The 18,770-nt window shown below is 34.1% G+C and overlaps 1 protein-coding gene across 1 annotated transcript in view; it reads right to left on the reverse strand.

Annotated features, from left to right (window-relative positions):
• The window catches only part of LOC139963784 (uncharacterized), a 35,375-nt gene extending 20,830 nt beyond the window's left edge, over positions 1–14,545 (reverse strand). The window contains exon 1 of the mRNA XM_071964909.1: positions 14,145–14,545. The gene's annotated coding sequence lies outside the window, so the exon portion shown is untranslated. The remainder of the gene's footprint in view (positions 1–14,144) is intronic.
• Between the last annotated feature and the right edge of the window lie 4,225 nt (positions 14,546–18,770).

Genomic DNA, 18,770 nt, shown 5'->3' on the forward strand with positions numbered 1-18,770 from the left:
TTATATTAATAACATCGGATATGAATAATTATTCTTCATTATTATTATTAATAAAATATTCTAAACATGTATAGTCAGAGGCAATGTTTGCGTCTTTTCTCGATTAGAAGGAACAGTGATCATCTCGATAATAAAGTCTCCGGCAAAGGGTGTTTTTATGGCTAAAAATAGCAAGAAAGATAGAAAAAAACCGTCACGTCCTTTGAATAGCAGTAATCTTCAATTCCTGCCAATTTTGAACATTTCACCCCAAAATATATCAGAGTTGAAGTTGATGTAGTAGTAAGACTTCAACCAACTGCCAACTTCAAGAGCAACGACAAGATACATCTACAACATTGACAGTTGTTACCGGGAACGTATTATTTACTTCACTGACAGAAAATAAGCAAAATGAGGCAGAAATCGAAGAAAATTCAGACTAGTCGAAATATATTTAATACACTGCTATATATCGGAACTTTTTTTCCGGGGTACTAATTGTTGAAAAAATTGGGTTAATAAAGTAACAAGTGTCTCGTTGAAGCTATGCTGGACTTTGTTTAATACAAACCGCAGATTTCGTTAGTGATTGTAACATTGTATGAATGATATTTGTTTCCTTCACAAGTCAATGCAGCAACTAGGCTATGTAGTAACGTACAGTACATCGTATGGAACGCCAGAAGGACAAACCAAATATTATGAACAAGAAAAACTTTACCATCATTTACTAATAACAAATGGCGATGTACTAATTATATATGATGGTGTTTTAATTACTAACGACGATGTACTACATACACACGAGGAGGTACTAAATACACATGAGGATGTACTAAATACACATGACGATGTACTAAATACACATGACGATGTACTAAATACACATGAGGATGTACTTAATACACATGACGATGTACTAAATACACATGAGGATGTACTTAATACACATGAGGATGTACTAAATACACATGACGATGTACTAAATACACATGACGATGTACTAAATACACATGACGATGTACTAAATACACATGACGATGTACTAAATACACATGACGATGTACTAAATACACATGAGGATGTACTAAATACACATGACGATGTACTAATTACACATGAGGATGTACTAAATAAACATGACGATGTATTAAATACACATGACGATGTACTAATTACACATGAGGATGTACTAAATACACATGACGATGTACTAAATACACATGACGATGTACTAAATACACATGATGATGTACTAAATACACATGACGATGTACTAATTACACATGAGGAAGTACTAAATACACATGAGGATGTACTAAATACACATGACGATGTACTAATTACACAAGACGATGTACTAATTACACAAGACGATGTATTAAATACACAAGACGATGTACACATGACGATGTACTAAATACACATGACGATGTACCTAATAATGATGTCATTTCATGTGATCATGTACTAAACACACATCTGTTATGTAGTAAAACATCATCATCAGCCTTATTATAAAATACAAGACGTGCATGTAATTGCATATGATCGCCCTAACTTATCATATACTGCGTTTGACTTACGTATAACTTTCTCTTATGACATTGCAGCGTTTACAAATTTGAATTTTAACCATTTTTTCAAACACAATTTTAACCTTCCAAGCCTTTACGGAAGCTGTTACAATTGCTACAACGAAATAAGAAAACATCAATTTTGTATTTAGAGGTACTTTCATGAATTATTTCACCCATTTACCGCGTTGAAGTTGCTTCAAGCATTTTGACTCGAGACATTCACGAAGTGATCTTAAACTATCCTACGTGTAAAGCGTTTATCTCTTTGTGATTCTTCTGACTACGACATGATGGTGATGCTGAAGGTATTGCGCAGAGAGAGAGAGAGAGAGAGTGGGGGAGGGGGGCGCAGAGGGTATTAATATTAAGGCGGTTGGCATAATGACTTCTACATATTTTGGCGGGAAGGGAGGCGTACATATCTTGTACCAATGCATGAGCATTACTTTTTAAAAGATGCACATACAGCCATAAAATGTAGCAAGACTTCACAGAACCTCTAGCAACGCTGATGCCGCAAGTAAAGATGCAAATCCCTCTAACTTTAATCTGATACTATGCAGTGCTGTTGTAGAAGCTATAGTTTCCATTTAATGAAACCTTGCGTGATATCTCAAAGCCAAAGGCATATTTTCCTGAAACAATTTCATTAAATCCATGACATTTAGAAAAACAGGACCCCTAAGCCAGATAGTTCTTCACTCTGGTTTTATGCTCGCCTTGTAAATACGCAGATTTCTTTTTCTCCTTCTCGTTCTGTCGTAGGTGATACCTGTGCGAAATGAATGATATTATAATGCCAGGTGGCAAATGTGGTTTTGTTACATGTCGAGTCAAATATCATTTTCAGATTAAGTGAATTAAAAAAAAAAACAAGGAACCAAATACTCATCAATGTGTGATAAAATCACTAGGCCGTTGCATTCATGCAAAAAGTAATTTCGAGATTAATCACCACAATTCCATATTTTCCCCTCCTCTTCTATGAATTCATTTACACTCCAACCATACTATATAGGAACTGTCTTGTCTCTAGGGTGCAGCTTAGATTCGTTGTTTGTTATAAACCAATGGAATGGTGTAAATATTTTATATTGCTTTTCTGTTATTTAAAATGGGAAAGTTAGTGATATTTATGTATAATTACCAATAATACATACACACAACAGATATACACAATATCGGTTACATATTATGATATATATATATAAATATGTATGTATATATATATATATACACAATATCGGTTACATATTATGATATATATATATATATGTATATATATATATGTATATATATATATATATATATATGTATATATATATATATATATATATATATATATTATAATTTTATAAGCAAAAATGATCCTTGCGAAAATCCTAAATCCCCAATCTCCCAAACGTTGCTTCAAACTTAGACAGCCCACTTGGTGAATATATTTGGCTCCAGTTGATGAATTCACAGTCTTCTATCAAGGCCTTCTCACACGACTTGACAACAGTTAATTGGTATAGTCATTGGTATAAGTAGCTACAGCCGTACGCCCAAGCCCAAGCCGTGTCTCTAACAGAATAGAATCCCTCTCATTGGGCTCTGCCCTATGCCTCCCCAGGGAGCATCTTATGCAGCCCGTAACGTTTTCCCGTTAAAATTCAAAAGTGTTGGATATTTAAGTGACTTGCCCAAAGACACAACGTAATGGCCCGGAAAAGATTGGCATCTTTAATTCCTTAGATCGCAAGTCCGTTGCCTAAACCATATGAGCACAGCGGGTCATTGTGATACATTCTAGCTAATTGCTAGACGGGTCATTGTAATATATTCTAGCTAATTGCTAGACGCCTGAGAGGCAATATGGGATAATCTTCTTTGTCCTTCTTTAGAAAAACGTTTGTTTGTTTTTGGACTATTTGTAATTAATCCATCCAGTCCGAAAAGCAACCATACCTCCAGGATATTTACCTTTACCCTTCCACAAAACATGTATTAATCTCTTTTCCAGTAATAATTGCCCGAGAGGCAAAAACAAAGTGATCCTGTTAATCAAAATATCAAAACATGTTACAAAATGTAAAACACAAAACAAAATAAAAATCAAACACACATTTCGAATCTTCCGGGTACATGGACTTAAAAGTAATGAAATCACGTCCACCATTTCAAATCGCGGTCATTCAACTTGTATAACGTATTGATTGATACACGATATCTGATGCTTATTTAAATTCTCCACCATTCCCGGCCACAAACAGAGAGTAAAAGAACATTCCATAAGGTAGAGATAGAGAATATGGTTTTGTAACTTTTGATTTTTAATTTTCTAGGCTATTCGGTGAGGGACTGTATGAAGTGGATTCGTCTCCAGTTAGACAGGTGTTAAGTAACATTAATTTATTGGGCAGAGAAACGAGGTGGCGAGAAATTAACGAGGCATAGAGGCAACAGCATTATAGACACTTCTGAATTTAAAAAATGGCCGATTGGTAATACTTGGATTACTCTGCTTTTCATTTAGTCAATTATATTAATCTGAAACTTCAAATAAATGGTTATTTCAATCGATTTGCCCAAAAGAATTAAATAATAATAAGGGGTAATATCCCTTAAGGTAGTATAAAGGCAAAAAACTACAACCCCCCCCCCCCCCCGTAAATAATGAAATTAGAAAGTTTGTCACAGATCCTGCAAAAATGTAAATAACAGGCATTGAAGCAGTCGTTTGTCGACGTTAGATGAACCAATTTGTCACCCAATGAGAGATTTAAGCTATTTTAAGGAAATGAAATTATAAGATCAGTAAAATCAAAACAGGCATTGGCAATCTGATTAGGAGTGGTGACATACCTTGCTGTCAATTAGTTGTTTTAATATGCAATGGAATATATTATATGTTTTATACCTTTCTCTCAGTGAAGAGCGCCATCTATTTCCAGTTGTTCTTCTTTAGACCCTCTCAACTTGTCTTCTTCACTCCCCTCCCCTGCCCCCTCCCTTGCCCCCCTCAGTCCCGTGAGTTATTTGTCATGAAGCCACGCTGAAACCCTACAGTGGTTACATTCGTTTAATTTATGATTTCCAGTAAAAAACAACATTTAACAGAATTACCACAGACAAATTCCAGTGTATATATTTTAATATGCGAATAATTTTTACAAGCAATTCCGTTAACTTTACTTGCTGTACCTTTGTTGCATGGCAACATGGAGAACCCAGAAGTACATTACTTCGAACATCGTTTTATAGAAATGATATAATTGGCTCTCTAAATTCCGTTGCTGTATCTTTTATGATAAATCAACTTTCACGACATGCTGAAAACATTCACTTTCTTTAAGAAGCATGAAAACAGAAGAATATTGCAGGCCCTAAGACGAAAGAAACAGATGTTTTTTTATTATTTGGAAATAAATCTTACATAAAGGGCAATATATTCTAGGTAATCTCAGACGTTTTTACGAATATCGAGCTGCTTCCCCCAAAGGGATACGATAATGCGGCGCGAATTGTGACTTTGAAGTATTGGCAGGTGTATCGCGCATCAATGACTTAGCCTTCTGCATTCTATGGCTGTTTTTCTAATTAAAACTATGTTTTGATAACGTTTCTAACGCATTGATTTTACAAGCCGTGAACATAGATATCAAAGCCATGAAGCGTGGTGTTTAACGTACACGGATGGATGTTATAGCCTTGCCTTCAAGGAGTTTCTGATTTCATAACCGATTTTTATTATTATTTTTACTGATTAGTAATTTCAAGTTACGCCGACTGTTTGTCATACTTTTCATTGTATCATCACTTATACACACACTCGCACACACACATACAACAATGCATTTATCATAACGATAGCTTAAAAAAATCTAACGGCTACATATATATATATATATATATATATATATATATATATATATATATATATATATATATATATATATATATATATATATACATATATATATATACATATACATATATATATATATATATATACATATATATATATATATATATATACATATATATATATACATATATATATACATATATATATATATATATATATATATATATATATATATATATACATATATATATATATACATATATATATATATATATATATATATATATATATATATATATATATATATATATATATATATATATATATATATTTATATTTCACATATTTCACATATTTTGCTTTGATGCTTTGATGCCAGGTAGTTTTCACCTACACATAAGGTGACCGCCATTTGAACAGGATATTTTTATTCTTTTTTGATTAACCTTTGCTAGTAGTAGACCTACATATAATCCTATAACTATTCCTATGCCGGTCACCCTGTTAGAATGTATCTAGAAGGTTCATATAAACCTTTGCAGGGTCTCGAACCAAAACTGTAGACTTCACCCAACTCTCGAAAGCCTCTAACGTAAACTTACGTTTTCAGACAATTTTATCAATAGAATCTTTTAATCACATTTCTATCGACGTATATAAGGCCCACTTTCAGCGAAAATGTCTAAAACATGGTTTGAGTTACTATTTCATCTGTATATATATAGTCCGCATTCTTCTTCTGATTTTTTCTTTTAAGTGAGTGTAGATGGTAGAATTCTTCTACTATGCAAATGGTTGTTATTTTATCTAAAAAATGTTTTCGATTTGGATTAAAAGATATACACACATTATTTACGTCACTTTACAGCTCATGTTATTCTTATATTAGTTTGTAGCTATCTTTGAAGTACATGTGCAAGCAGAAAGTGAACAAAAATGTCCAAATATTATTTATAAAAATGCATGATTGTGTCAAAAAATCTTTGGTCTAAAAGTTTATTCGAGCTGACAAAGCAAGAATACAATTCATTAATTTATGTACCATACCGTACATGACAGCTGTGTTATCTTACGATGTTCAATTTGGTGAGCTATTAATTTGGTTTAATTTCCCCAAACGGAAAGCCCCTTTTTAATAACATTTAGTGTTTCTCCTGGAGGTTTTACCTCATAAAAGTTAATATACGGGAAAGCCCGTGATGTGTGGGAGTATCTTCAAATTTTTCTCCCCTCTTATTTCAATGCAAATTCGGAATGTTTTCTTCTGAAAATTAATGTCGTTTCAACTCATTCATTTATTTCAAGTCACAGTGAGAGATAAAACCATAAACTATACATTTAATGATATTTGTCTCTGTCTACTGAGTAACAACACCGCCGTTCATATATTGTTATTTACGAACAATGAATTATGAAGACTCATGTATCTACGTCTGTCGGTGTGCTGGAACAAGTGTTTGTGTGTCTTGGTAGCTCATAGAATGCCGTAATTAATTTTCTCTCATGGGTACCCACTTACGACAGTTACACCTACGCGATTGCTTACTATTCCTTTGGCATAATCACACAGTGCTAAGTCTAGTGGCAGTAAAATAGCTTAGAAATCAACAGAAGAGATAAAACGGTAATGTACATATTTCTGTTCTCAAAAAAAGTCAAGATCAACGACAGACACAATTTCAGGAAGATATCAAAATAGAATATATAAATATGTATGTATGTATATATATATATATATATATATATATATATTTCACATATAGACTTATAGACTTCACGATAGGCAGACAAATCAGTCAGACGGACGAATCGTATGATGGCAATCCCCTTCCCCTACACCTTCTCCTTCCCCTTCCCTACCTAAGAAAGCATATTTAATTTCCATCTGCACACCAAATGACAAAGAATTATTTATTGTAGCACTTTTCATAACAATGTCGTTACCCAGAATAGTAATTCTTGTAAGGCGATGAAAGTCTTCTCCACATTGTATCTCTACTTTCAGATTTAATACAATCATTATACAAAGGGTATTATATATGGAATTAGAAAGACAGTCCAAAAATATGGGTTGGGTCTAGGGAAGTGCGGAAGGGGAGGGGGATGGGGGGGGGTATAGTCAGTAGACGAAAAGAAAACATACCGAGATACATTGGTGTAAACGTTGTTATTTCAGTGTCAATGTTTCTATTACGCAGCAACAATACATTTCCCACTAAACCATTGCACTGAAATAATCATATAATTAATTCTTCCTATTGTTCTTTTCAGATACACAATACACATATTAGATCTCTCATTGACCTCTCATTGACCTCTAACCAACATCACGTGTACTCTTGTTACTTCCCTTCGACGTAATACCCTCATCGTCACAAGGTTTTTGTTTCAATGTAAGTGTAAGCCGATCAAGTTGCTACGTCTTTGTGTCCAGAATCTATCTTGGGTAAGTTTTCTTTCATTATATCATTTTTTACATGAGTACTTTACATCAGTCCATCGTACGTAATTCACCCTCTTCTAATTTGAGAAAAACAGTTGATACTTTTGCTTAAATCACATATTTGCGATGACAACTTTAGTCGGGATATGCAAATTAGGTCGGGGCATACATCTATAGATGATCTATAGATCTCTGCCTGTAAACTAACTTATTTTAGAATCAACGAAACTTATTTTTACGAGCTGCAGGGTATGGTTGAAACAGCTCTAACGGCGATGCAGCGTACATAATAAACTATCTTCGGGTCATTTATTTGTGTAATGTCAAAGATCCGGTATGAGTTTGATATATGTAGTTAGAGGTCTATATGAAACAATTTTAAAGTCTCCAGTGCAGTGCAAAGAATCTGTATGTGTTCTTGCAATTGTACTTATATCAAAACAGTTAACTTTTGTTAAACGTTAAGACCCAGTATGTGTTTCATAGCTACTTTCACCATAATACTGAATATTGTTCTCTGTGATGTAAGTATTCCGAACTTGTTCTTGGATTTTTACATCAAGGCAATGAAAAGTTGTTAATTAAATGTAAATATTTTTTAAGTGTTTATATATGTACCAACTTCACAACAGTTAAACTCCGTCGGCAAAATGTAAACACATAATGAATGCTTTTGCGAGGTTACGTATATCAAAATAACTAACAGTTTTCTGTGTAAGGTAACGGCAATTCGTATGTGTTCATTACTATAAAACTATACAACAAAACAACGGACAATTTCCTGTTTAATGTAAACAATCCGTATGTGTTCATAGCCACGGTCTTCAAAACAATAAACAGTTTTATTTCTTTGTTTTTGTAATTTGAAGATTGATATGTTCCTTCATGGTTATACTTATATACAAAACAATGGGCATCATTCTTTTACTTAATGTAACGACCCAGTATGAGTTTTCATGTACTTTCACACAAACAATGAATCATCTTCTGTTTAATGATCTCTCCTGACGTGTGATTGGCTACTTGCATCAAGACAATAGAAACTCTTTTAAGTTATTGATAAGATACATGTACACATTAACTGCAGGTACTAAACATAACAGTGAATAATCTTACGTAAAATCGTTCAAGGGAACAGTCTTCAATATGCACTGTAAATTATCTGTATTTGATTCATACCTATATATATATATATATATAGGTTATATATAGGTATATATATATATATATCTTATACATCAAACCCATTGACAGCCTTGTTAAAACCGTACCGCCAGATTAAACTCACTTTAAATAACTTGACCTGTAAGTAACCATAACAACCTCCGACCCTACTCTTATATGTAAAGTAGACTAGGTTCATCTGACATAGAAATGTTTCCTGATAACACCGATGATCTCTAAATAAGAAAAAATTGCCTCTGAGAAGTCTTGGATTCAATCCTTTCCTTTTAAAAAAATGGAAGAATCAAAGGCCTCTCTTACGATCACGTACATGTGAAATAGTCTACTTGTATTCATTTGTTCATTTGCAATTCAAGTCACGTTGCACAAAGGTGGCCGGAAGAAGATATTGTATCCCTGAAAATAGTGCATTTACCCTTAACTATTCCATAGAAAATTTCTTTTCAGTCTTCAAGACTTCATTTTATTTGATATTTCTGCAGTATTTTCTGTTTTTCAGTAGTTGTTTTTTTGCGTGATTCAGTTGGAATTCTTCAAGGCTACCCTTATTTCATAGTGCCTGGTATTTGGTTCTTTTTTTCTCGATGAGAGGGCTAACAGAATCAATAGTCGCATTATTTCAAGCTTTTTTAATGTGATTTAAGGACGCATAGCATATAGTTTATTCGATTGCCTTGACTTGCAATGGAAAGTAATTTCGTTACGTTGTTTTTTAAAAATTTATTCAACTTCACCTTAACCTCGAGAAAGTTAGAATGTTTGTATCAAATCTCAAGGTAGCCTGGAATCATTAAAATTTCGCTGAAAGCATTTAAATATGATTTACGTTGTAAATAGAACTCATTGGTGTTGTAAATTTTGTAACATTTCTCATATGAATTTATGAACCTGACTCATTCAAGCTTTTCGCGTCAAATCATCTCGATGTACCTCATAATTTGAACACATTTTCAGACATGCGTGGTCTGTTGTTGTGTTGTATAACTAGATTTTAAGGTATGCATCCTTCAAAAAATCTAATTTCTAAATTTTGATCACCTGACTTTTGTCAATCATGTGCTGAATCTTGACTGATACGAAAGTGAAAGAATGAGATGAAAAACCTGCAGGAAGATATTTTTCCTAAATAAGATTCTATTTATATAGGCCAAAATACAAAAAGACGGCACAGAGACAATTTGTATGCAAGGGCATTATATTATCTTGCCCTTCTGATGAAAGGGCTCAGCCTACCCCCCCCCCCCCCGTAGCCCCTATAAAGTTCTTGCGCGCAATTCTCATATGATAGCAGGGCTTACTTTTATTTGTGACTAAAGTACTATACTTATAAATCGCCACGAAATAGGCATATCCTATACCAAATTGACATGCAGTTCTGTGCAAAGGTTTAATATTTATTATTTTATTAATTAGCAAAACGATATAGCCGTGGATGGATATTCACGTGTACCATCACCGTAACATAATATAAAGTGCGTACACACTAAATTTCTATAAGTGGAAACTGGCGCACGCAAAGAGTTTTCGTGATGATGGCTCATGGATGAGATTTATTGAAGTACCCCCTTCCCCTCCCCCCTCCTCCCATCCCCCTCCCAAAAAAAGTAATGATAATAAATTATAAAAAAAAGAGGTTTTTACTTTGATCAAGGAGAGTTCTTTTCATTTCTTTAACGCGGTCACTATTAAGACAAAATAAGTACTCATGTACAAACTCAAACTCATGTAACTATCATGTTTAGTTTGTATTACAGAAATCTGCATGATGAACAACTCCGTTTTGCTCCATTATAGGAAGACATCTTGGGGTTCAAAGGTCATGTTAGAAAACTGTCATTTGTCAATGCAGTGTGACGTCATAGTATCACTTGGAGGTTTAAACTATTACGCTCCCGCTATTTTCTTGTTGGCATTTTTCAACGTGTGTGTAAACAATTTCGATTCTGAAACCAGTGCGGAAAATAAACATTGCAATAAATAAAAATAGAGTTAAGAATTCAATCATATGTAGCTCGGTCATATTTACACTTGCTCAAGTATACCCAGTTTTTGGTGTGAAAGAAAATTAAAATTGTCATGATCTCCGACAAGGAAAAAGATTTTCCATAGCTGTTTGAATAAGTTATTGGTAGAGCACGGACAATGGGAGGGCTTACCCTCTTCAAGTCCTTCTTGTTAGCTTTAATTTGCATAAATAATTTGCATAACTAATTTATGTCAGAAAATGAATAGAATGTCATGACTTGTAAAATATTTACAATGCTTCGATATGAAAACCTCCTTAAACTTATAAAAATAAAGAGTTTGTCGTATCAACCATAAGGCATCAAGGATTGACGTCACTGAACGGGTTGAAGAGGAGCGCAATAAAATGGACGAGTGTGCGTGTGTGTGTGTTTGTGTAAGCGGTGGTGGGGGGGGGTGGGGGCAGAATCTTCATGGAGTGGGTAAAACAGTAAAATTAAAGTCTAAAAGATTAATGGTATGATGGTAACAACCGGACGAGACTTAACTACACCCTGGTCAATGCCTCTCCATAAAGACTTGATTTGTGGAAAGTTCTAATCTTTACAATACATTTCAGTCCTCGAGGATTGCTGACATTTACGAAGCAATGCTAATTCTAGTCATTTCTCTTCCCGTATTGATCCTCTCCTCCACAGAGCCAAGTGGGTTGTCTCATTTCATGACATTTCGTTCGCGACTCGAGACAAACGGTTGTCAAATGGCACAATGAATTATATCAGGAACTTTACAAATGGATTGCTTTATTAAAAGCAGTCTACGTTTTATTGTTATGAACTCAAAAGGAAAATTCCCAAGACATCACCAATTGGAAGAGAACTTAACAAAGGACCGATGTCACGCGCATAATGAAAGAACAGGTTCTGAACACATTATATAACATTTACAGAAAAATGTTTCATAATTCTGTTAATTTTCATCGTTTAGAACATATCGATAATAATTGAAAATCTGACTATCACCGGGAAATTGCATTACTTCAATAACGGTAGCAAATATATAAACCCCAACTCACCCCCTTATCACCCAATCCACCCCCCCCCCCAAGGTTTTCTGTACAACTGTCGTGAAATTGTTATCATCATTATTATTATTTATCGACGTTTTCAAGTTCTTGTAATATCTACTGTGCCAAGTAAATGAAAACTGTACAATATATTTCAATGTTAAATTATTATCCCGTGACGAGCAAGACTGTTGTGATCATAACCACCTTGATTTCTGCTTAGCGAGAGAAAATCAATAAAAGCGAAATAATTCGTCGCCTATTCCAACGACATAATATAGTTGCTTAAAACCGTTTGATATTAGCAAACCGTAAAATTGAAATGTCATTTTTAATGGATTTTACATTCTATGTATCTTTCTCATCTCACGAAAACACCTATTTTCCCCAAATACGTGTTCCCTATATCACAAGAATCAGATTCCTTTCATCTGAAACACAATTTAGAAGTTGAACGGCTGTGAATAAGATCGATATTTCATGTACAGAATGACAGTGATTTTTTCGACTAAACTCAGACACGATACAACAGGAAAACAATAGAGCGCAGTGTATATAACAATAGAGAAGAATGGAGAATGAAGTATAACAACGGAAAACCAAATATAGAACAATAGAGAACTCTATAGAACGAACACAAAAGAAACGATAAATGAACGCTAAAATAATATGTATAGACTTTAATTGCATATGGAATATACTCGGCCCGAGAGGCAGTTTATTGTACAACGGTAAACTGTCACTTGTGTATGCGCATGGGAGAAGCCGAACGGCTTGTTACTTAGACCTCATGTCGGGGTGGTGTGGTGTTGGGGGGCTCTCCAAATTATAGTTTTAGCTCTTTTTGGATTTATCAATATTTGGAAGACGATTTAAGATGTAGAAAATCATTCATATTTCCTGAATGAAAAGCCCACCTTACTTTGGCCGACCAATGACCCACGACCTTCCAAGATTAGTCCTATCTAGTTGCATCACATCCAATGCCAGCGGCGTTAACGACTCGACCATATAACTGGTAGAAACACCACCAGTATATATGACATTAATATACTGCGAATGTAGATTATTTCATCTATAGCGAATCATCATTGAGAGTTCTGATCAACATATAGGAGGTCTATGACAGCCTAACAAAGCGTTTTAAGTTAAGATTCCGTTTGTTAAGTTTGAGATCCTTGTTTCTGCATCTGAATTTCAACTTAACTTCTAATTTGTTATGAGATGATATAACTTGTAAATGGCTGTTATCATCACTTCATGCGATAACGTAATAACTCAAACTTACTAATATTTTCGACAAATATCTTAACTGTTACAGATAAAAGTAACATACTCCATGCGGACATCCTGGTAACAAGTCAGATACGCCATGTGGACAGTCACATGCGCATATCATGTATCATAACCTCTTGCTTGTAGGAAAAGGTTATGTACAGGACGATAAATGATACGGTGTTCTCAATTTTAACCAAGGCAATAGATATATATATCTTGTGAAGAAGTACTTACTATAACTACAGATTATGAATAATTATATACTACTGATGAATATTTATATACAACGTTAATATGCGAGTTGATGTTTGTCGCATTTGGATTATTTCAAAAACAGACGAAATGTTTTACAATTTGGCATCCTTCTTTAAGGGTCTTGACATAGGTACACTTATTCAAACTAAGCTGTAAAACAGGACACACATCAAAATGGACATCATAGGACACTCGTTAATTTGGCGATTCCCCAATATAGAAAACTCAACAACCTTATAAAGTCGTAACTACAGGTCCAAAGCATTAGACCTTTTGAAACTCTAGAATTCTAAACATTAAAAGTACTGTTTATTTATTGACAAAAAAAAAAGTTGTACGGTTAATGTTTCACTACAAGGGTTAATTTAGATTCTTCGAGTAAATCCCCATAAAAAGTTCCCGTTTTCTTTTCATTTTTAGCCTACATTACATAAAATTTAACATATTTTTAATGTTATCCACACAGCAGTTCTATTTATTTATTTCCAAAGAAGATCGAAATAAAAAAAAAAAAATCAAAAATATTTCCCGTATACTTACTGTGTTGGTAGTTCTGAATTTCAAGCACTAAAGGTTGCCTACCGTTCGTTCGATCCGGACCTTGGTCTCCACTATAGCTTACTCACGAAGATGAACAAATTCGACAGATATCTGGAAACAGTTGTTGCAGGGATAGATTAACTGAAACAAAACGAGTCAATTTACCGGAGGAGCTTCTCGCGTTACTAAATAACCACAGGCTAATCTCAATAGCTGCCAGAAATCGAAGTATATAGATTAAATTGCCAACACGTCTCCCAAAAAACGCGTAGCAGACACACACGATAACCTTATCAAAGTTTTGCGTTACGAATTGCAAGTGCGGTCGTTAAGAGTGAGGTAGTAGCAAGAGCCAGGGAGAGGGAGCGAGAGACAGAGAGCGAGCAAGAGAGAAATGATTGAGAAGAAAAGAATGAGATGGAGTCTTAAAGGTAATGTCAATCAGGTGAAGATGGAATGAGATACAAAACAGGGGCGGAGTCAACCAATGACGCAAGAATGAAAAGGGGTGTGTCTTATGGCGATAAGAGTTTATTAAACTTTTAATGATTAAAAAAGCGAACAAAGGGGATAGGGTATAAATAAGGTAACGAAATGAGACCTGTGGGAAGTACATACGTGGGTGAACACACGCATGGGAGGGAAGGGTAAAGCAATTGTAAAGTATATATCATTCGTTACTGGTAAAGTTGTAATTTGAACCATCACGAGAAACGATAAACAAGTCTCGATGAACAGACAATGAAAAGAAAATGGATATATTGATCACATATCATATTTTATTATAAAAGTTGTTGGGACATCTAGCAATGATGACGTTTATTATTGCACATGTCCTTGTGTTGTTGACAGGTGTAATATGCGAAAGTCTTGTCTAAGAACCATCTGTAATATACCAGAATATGAAAGGACAACAAGAAGCATAAAAGAGATATTTGCTATTTGTACCTGGCATCATAGATAGCAATCCTTCTGTTTGTAAGTCCAGATTAATAATTGCGTATGTAACTTATAAGAAGAAAAACTATTCACTATTGACAACTAAATAGCTAACTGAGAGCACTGTCTATATTAAAGTTTCTTGCAATCATTTTTACATTCTCTTTTTGTTCTTTGAAGAAAAAGGAAGCCGTTAACTTAAAAGTTCAGAAATGGTGCACATGCAGGGTGGTGCTAGGTCTCATATATTCTTTATCTTCACTGACTCTACTTCTGCCCAAACAGTTCACAAATAAAATGTGCAGTTAACAAATTTCACCCAGTGCTCTGTATGACATGCATGTGAACAGGAGTGGAATGGGGCATGGTTAACTATATTGTTCCACTGATTCAACCCGAAAGCGCTTGGGAATCAAAACAAGTGGTGCGTATAAGCGCTTTGGACGAAACTCACCTTTTTTTGTGACCAAGATAACACTGGCTCCTTCTGGCTTTCTAACCTGGTGGGGCCTTCTCCGCGTTTGACCCAGCGGTACACCGGTCCGAGTCGATAAACCGTTAGGCTAATAAGCCCCTGTGTGTGAAAGAGCCTGAACAAGATCACACTTCAATCGATATATCAGAGTAAGAAAATGCCCTAGACAATAGCTTCATGTTCAGCTGAATGTACATTGTTTGTAACATTGCTGTAAATGACCAAATGTTAATGTATAGTCTCTTACACGACTCCACGCAAAATGTTCCTATAAATATATTTCAAAATTTTAATCCAGTCTGCAAAGAATTGTTCTGTATGTAGATGAAAGTATAACATTAATGGATGCAATGATGCATATACTGTAAAACAGATACCACGGCTGTATATTTGAATATGCAAGACTAATAATACTAGTTGAAAGATTAATTAAACCACATATTACATTTCTTTACCATTTGTGTTTGAATCTAACCACAGTAATGGGTAAATTTACATATGAATAATTTAACTGGAAGATTACTAAGGAGAGCGATCGATACGTCACTCTGATACACAAGAAAATAACAAAAACAGAAACAAAGGAAAGAAAATATAGGCCTATAAGAAAAGAGAAAAATAGATGGAATGGAATAGCAACAAAAGAATTTAAAAAAAAGATGTTGGTGAGTTGTGAGAGGGATCTGGTTTGTATTCTGAAAGTGGATTTGAGTCAGCGGGATTAGTGGGGATTAATATATTGGTAAGGTACTGATAAACAGTATGAAGGCTCTTCATAATGGATTACCATGATGCTGTTTAGTTTAATCCTTGGTTCTTTTTGGGAATAATCCAATATATCTACTTTAATGTCGTGAGGTTATAGGCGCATGGGTTTCTCTTGTTACTGAAATAGCTGATGGTTGCAATTATTTGTAGCAATTTTAATATTCATGCAGGTTTATATATTTGAAGAAAAAACAAACATGACAAGCTCATGACTTTGCAAAGGAGGTCATGACTTAAGTTTGTACTTTCATATATTTGGCCAAAATGAAGCGAGTTTAATTGTCAATTTGATCGAAATTGATTTAATTTAGACACCCACAGCTTTTCTCCTCTTCATTTTTCTGTTGTAATATATAACTACTGTTTTTGTTTTAATCATCAAACGGTAATTGTCGAATCATCAGTGTCTATGTATTTATTTTGTTCTGTATGGATGGTGCTTTAATAAACGTTATATCGACCAAGGCAAAACGCTGTTTAGGAGTAAAGTGGTTAAATTTCCGTTTAACAATTCCATTGCGCAGAACGATGCCCAGTGCGACAATGCGGAATCTCCGCCCCCCCCCCCCCGAGGTTTCTATCCGGAGGGGGCGAGAGTTCTTCGAAAGTTGATCAGCCTTAGCGAGATCTTCTGTATTAGTGTCGAATTAACCCCTGCATAATATACACAACAGTGGATTATACATACAATATAGTGAAATTTTGTTCCTCAATAAGATATTAGTAATTAATGCTATCTTGTAGTAAATTCGGAGAAGAGATGACGATATTGAAAATATAGTCCTGTCGTTTCACGTTGAAAACATGCACTTCGATGGTTTAGTTTGTTTTTAATTATAGTCAAAAAGTTTAGGTCAATCGAAAACAGATTTTACTATTAAAATGAAAATAAATGAATTTAGTTTCAAGTTTAAGTAGGTCGTCATCACATTAAAAAACGTTTAGAAGTTACATGCGCAATATATTAATATTGAGAGATTTATGAATGATTATAGAAACGAAATATTGTATCTTTTGAAGAGTAAATCGGATAGTGAAAGGGGGAAATGTCCAATTCTAGGAATTTCAAACTTAACCATCTACTCAAGTTATAGTGATTTATCATGTTTTTAACTTTTCCCAACATTTTGTTCACAACGGTCGTGTTAAATTATTTACCAATTTGTAGCGATTTGGCACGTTTTAAGCTGACTTTTAAGCATCGTTCTTACAAACCTATTTTGAACGATATACTACCTGCCATTGTAATCTATAATTTAAAGTCGATTCAACATACTCATTTCACCAATCCCTGGAATTGCTTTTTAGCTAGCTTGTTTTGCAACCTTCAGGTATTATAATTTCGAAGTATTAAAGAACAAGTTTGGTACAAGTTTTGATGTATATATATATATATATATATATATTGTTTGTGGTAACTTCTATACAGTACGGTTTTTAACCATTACACACACTCGATGTCACGAAGAGACTCACATTACCTGTTTAACTGTATTTATAGGCCTCTTAATTACCACCCACTAGTAAATAAGGCCATCCGATGATAGAAACTTTGATTTATCAATCCTTTAAATAGATGTTTTAACCTAAATTTGAGTCTAATTTTAAAATCACTTATCAATTAATTGCACTAAATGGAGTTGCACAGTGGGTGATTGAAGTGAGAGATTTAAAGGTGTGGTGTGGTGTGGGTTGAAGAAAGTAGCGGTGCGATCTATATTTAGTCTCCCTTCCAAATATGTGATGTTTATCACTGGAAGATAGATAACCTAAAAGGAATCAATAATTCAGGACAGGTCTGTGAATAAAGTCTTAATTTAAATACAATAGGATAAATTTGTCTGACAGCTTCACTTTCAAAGACAGGAAAAGAAGCGCTATTAAAAGGATTGTATAGGGGAAGCGTAAAACACAACGTAAACACCCTATTTTGTCAGAAGTGTGTACATGCTATTTCTTGTCGGCGGTTCTTACGATAAGGTAACAAGAATATCACACTATTGTTTTCTTAATTGGGTTTTGTTCCACTATTTCTCTCTCTTTTCTTGGCCTCAGTTTAATTATGACAAATATTTCACTGCTATTTTTTCTTTCATATTTGTTGTTTGTTGTTATCATCAATTGATAAACCCATCTTTTTGTTTACGCGTTTAGTCCTTAACCTATAAATTCATTAAGATTTCAAAATAAAATTATGTTTGTATTTGTGTGTTTCTATGTGTGTGTTATTTTTATCTGATCAACTTGCAATTAAAATCCTCGATTTTGTTCCAAATGATTTTGGCAATTTCAGACAGAGTTTTATACAACTCTATGTGAGTGTTATTCAAATACGAATCTCATCCCCATTGATTGATTGCTAGACGAAAACAACTCAATCGTGCAAACAAAATCGTCGCTCAGACACCTTTTCATTTTTTCATACTATTAGCAATTTACAAATC

Source organism: Apostichopus japonicus, chromosome 22 (genome assembly GCF_037975245.1).
Source record: "Apostichopus japonicus isolate 1M-3 chromosome 22, ASM3797524v1, whole genome shotgun sequence".
Lineage (NCBI taxonomy): Eukaryota > Metazoa > Echinodermata > Holothuroidea > Aspidochirotida > Stichopodidae > Apostichopus > Apostichopus japonicus.